A 4,426-nucleotide genomic window follows, 5' to 3' on the forward strand; every position below is an offset into this window, starting at 1 on the left:
GGGCGGTGTGTGTGTGGTGTTGGGGGAGCGGTGTGTGTGTGTGTGTTGGGTGGGGGGGCGGTGTGTGTGTGTGTGTGTGTGGGATAATCATGCAAAAAGAAGCGGGCTTTCCTTTTTCGCCTGAAATAGTCATTTATACTTACAAACGAGAACTTTGTTTTATCTCAATTTTTCCGTTTCTCTCTCTCTCTCTCTTTTTTTTATATTCTTCTCCTAAACGCTTATCACAATTCCCGAATGTGTGTGTGTGGGTGTGGGTGTGGGTGTGCAGTGCGTGCATGTGTGAGCATGCACAAGTTTTTATATTGACATGCACTTGTATGTATCCTAATTTCTACTGTATCTGTTTGTGTATGATTTTCAATTTATGTTCCTATCTTGTTATGTACTGTCCCCCCCCCGATATTCCTTGTGACCCCGGTACACTGGGTAATACAGACATATTCTATTCTATTCTATCTATTCTATTCTATGTGTCCGTTCTTTTAAAAACGGTTGTTGTTGTTTTCCCCCACTCCTTTCCTCATTTTGGATGTTTCTGTAATGCTGGGCATATTTTAACTCTCTCCATACGAACGGCGAAAGAGACGACGTTAACAGCGTTTCACCCCAATTACCATCATCAAAATATTGGAAGAGGAAGGCTCTTATACTGAAGAGGTGAATGTTGACAAAGAATACTACAATTCTTACGACGGAAGCTAAAGGTTAGGTCATTCAGACACCCACTGGACATCCGAGGGGTCTGTGTAGAGGAGAAGAGAGGACTGGCCGTACTGAGTGAGTTTTAATGGTTTGGGCATTCTTCAGCTTGAAGCGATAAGTGGCATCTGATCGGAGAATGTAGGTTACACGTATATGTGCGCATTTAAAACTACTGTGCATACAATGCTATCCCAATCTGTCAACGTCAGAAAGTTGCGGAGAGAATGACACAGGAGACCTACCCGTGACCTGTACAATTTTCACAACAGCAAGTGAGGAAATCTTTTATCCCTTTCGCATGTCCACATGAACCACCCTGAGTTTGATGACAGTTCTGTGACTCCAGTCTGATGCAACACGGAGTTATCGCCATCGACAACTGAACAAGGGGAACGAACACAAGCACAATCACGGTGACGGCGCCTGGTGGGTAAAGGGTGGAGATTTTTCCGATCTCCCAGGTCAACATATATGCAGACCTGCTAGTGCCTGAACCCCCTTCGTGTGTATACGCAAGCAAAAAATCAAATATGCAGGTTAAAGATCTCGTAATCCATGTCAGCGTTCGATGGGTTATGGAAACAAGAACATATCCATCATGCACACCCTCGACCCCCGAAAGCAGAGTATGGCTGCCTACAAGGCGGGGTAAAAACGGTCATACACGTAAAAAACCACTCGTGTACATACGAGTGAAGGTGGGAGTTGCAGCCCACAAACGCAGAAGAAGAAGAACATAAGCATACTTGCGGAGGGAAGTTGGGAAACTGAAGACACTGTGACAATCAGGAGAACAAGAGCGTGTACACAGAGAAAGAGAAGTCAGAAAGTTGACGAAACGATCATGCCCAACCACAGGCTCCAAATAACGTGTGAACATGACACAGAACGGGCGCAATAGCCAAGTGGTTTAGACGTTGGACTTTCAATCTGACGGTCCCGGGTTCGAATCACGGTAACGGCGCCAGGTGGGTAAAGGGTGGAGATTTTTCCGATCTCCCAGGTCAACATATGTACAGACCTGCTCATGCCTGAACTCCCTTCGTGTGTATACGCACGCAGAAGATCAAATACGCACGTTAAAGATCCTGTAACCCATGTCAGCGTTCGGTGGGTTATGGAGACACGAAAATACCCAGCACGCATAAAATGCTAGTAATGGTCAAACTTATGACCGCTGAGCATTAATCGAAGAAGAAGAAGAAGAAGAAGAAGAACCAGGCACAATACAAAACGGGATTCTCCACAACACAGCAACTTTCCTGATAATTTGAAACATTTGAGTCACTTCCAACTTTAATCAGATAACCAATCTGACGTTTGGGTTTTTCAGTTCTTCGTGAAAACACCTGAATGATAAACGATGTCTGTACTGTATTTTGATTCGTAAAGCGAGAACGATGTAAACAATTTCTGCTTGAATATTTAAACATCGCACTTTTTCTCTTACCTGAGTGTTCAATATGAATGTGTATATTTGTCTTGTTCGGAATACAAAAAAAGTGAATTTCTGGCCAACGCTTCCTTTCTTTTTTTCATTTTTTTCTTTCTTGTTAGCTTTTTTCATATCTCAGTAATTATGTCTGGTACTGTTTGTGTAATGAGCAGAATAACATATACTTATCTTGAAGCCATTACTGTTATGCTTTTTTTTCTCTTGTAAAGATCAAATATACAATTAACTTGAAATTTGTTTTTTAATTATTAAGTTACCCTTTATAATGACCCGCCTTGTCAAATATGTTGGTCTGAATCATCATATTGATATCATTGTAAAATGGTTCGTTAAATTCACATTCTTGTCAAATAGCGTCACTGTGAGAGAAACCTTGTCATGCCTGTCAAACATCAAGGGATCGTCGAATCAACACGAAAACCGTGAAAATATATTTTGAACACTGATAATGATAAACAAAAAATATGATCAAACATCAAACATACGACATTCAGAATAAGACATCATTGATTAAAATACGTCTGATGCACGTAAGACGGCTAATACCCGGACAGCCCCCAAAGTGTCACAAATTCAGATACCAACACAACACAAGCATAGTTCCTTACCCCATCATCCTGGAGTCCCTCTGTCATTACAGCCACGTGTAAAATCAACATGCTACAATATACACGAGTTCAACATACCCTTCTTTTGGCTTATATTCAGCTTATTCATATCACAAGTGAATATAACACGCCCCCCCCCCCCCCATTTTTTTTCATCGGCCACGAAATTTACACCACCAAAAACGCCCCCTTTGTGTAACAAAAATAAGCAACAAATTTAGGTAAGTGAACACCACCTGAGTTCTCTTGTCATCGCGGAACATTTCAACGTTGTCTTTACAATGGGTGTTTCCAGCAGTAACAAAAGGGCAATACCAAATCAACCTCGTGTGATTGGTACTAAAGAAAATGTAGCATTAAAATCAACACAACACCGAGTGCACACAGTACAGTTTAACATTCAAGGGCAACAGTAAAATATCCCAACAACATATAATGGAGGATGTATAAATACAATTTAAAAAAAATATAAACAATCGCAAAGCATCCAAGCTTCTCACAACTATTCTGTGTCATTGGTGTTTTCCACACGACGATCCGTTGTGCTAAACGTTCCTTGCGTCCGACACGTAAAACAATCTTTAGTCAGACAGATGTCGAAACCACAGTAAATCATTTCTCCACCACACACACACAGTGGCAAAACTGTGCACACGTCAACACTTAACACTCATCTTCAACATCAAGCCGTGTGCTACATTATAAAGGGACCACCACCCAGCTATTGTGACCAACACAACGTCCACACCGTGCAGCCTTCTGTCACAAACACCTGCTGTCGGAACTCATTCAAGGCAGTGGCATTTCACTTCAGTACTTTCCTGTGCCGACTCACAGCACATCGCTCGGAAGGTAGTAGTTGTCTTCAACTGCTCGGAGCGTCTCTCCACACAGGTGTCAAGACGTAAGGTGGGTTACCTGGTGCACAGTTCAACGAGAAATGTTCAACCTGAGATGCGGCTATCTTCCGAAAGGGTGGTTTTCACAACATCCTCGTCCGCCGCCGGTGACAGCAATGCTTGTGGATCAGCACAGAGAAAGAGAGAGAGAGAGAGAGAGAGAGAGAGAGAGAGACAGAGAGAGAGAGACAGAGAGAGAGAGAGACAGAGAGAGAGAGAGAGAGAGAGAGAGAGAGAGAGACAAAGACAGAGAGGCTGCGGACTGCAGTGAACAGTGTCAGTGAAGTACGGAGACGACAGCGGCGAGGACGTGCACAGTTCGATGTCTCTTTCTCTGTGCAACACAGCTCCCGTGTGTGCCGTTTTCCTGCACCTGTGGCATGCAAATCCACGTCTTTTGGCGTGCTTATAATCACGTCCTTGCACGCGCGAGGCATAAATGATCATTAGCATTCCTCGTGTCTTTCGCGTGATAATGGTCAGCGTCTTCAGCCAAATGAGAAGAACCCTGTGTAATCCCTGCTGGCAGCACCAGCAAACAGTCATGCCGCCAACAAAACAGTGTGCCGTGCACGGTGAACCATCACAAAGCCAGCGAGTCAACACGGACACCTGCGTGCTCCAAGGTAACCGTATTGAGTACACATCTTGAACATACGCACGAAAATGGACATCTTTGAAGTTTGAAGACCGCGAACACCAGTCACTGCATTCACTTCTTCAGGTCTGTGTCACGGGTGAAGTGTTCATGACAGCAC

General features: G+C 43.6%; 1 protein-coding gene across 2 annotated transcripts in view; it reads right to left on the bottom strand.

Moving 5' to 3' along the window:
- Positions 1 to 219: 219 nt before the first annotated feature.
- LOC143287636 (chordin-like) overlaps positions 220 to 4,426 on the bottom strand; it is a 145,922-nt gene continuing 141,715 nt past the window's right edge. For both annotated transcript variants that reach the window (XM_076595757.1, XM_076595756.1), the window contains one exon: positions 220 to 4,426. This exon is cut by the window's right edge. The gene's annotated coding sequence lies outside the window, so the exon portion shown is untranslated.

Source organism: Babylonia areolata, chromosome 11 (assembly GCF_041734735.1).
Source record: "Babylonia areolata isolate BAREFJ2019XMU chromosome 11, ASM4173473v1, whole genome shotgun sequence".
Lineage (NCBI taxonomy): Eukaryota > Metazoa > Mollusca > Gastropoda > Neogastropoda > Buccinidae > Babylonia > Babylonia areolata.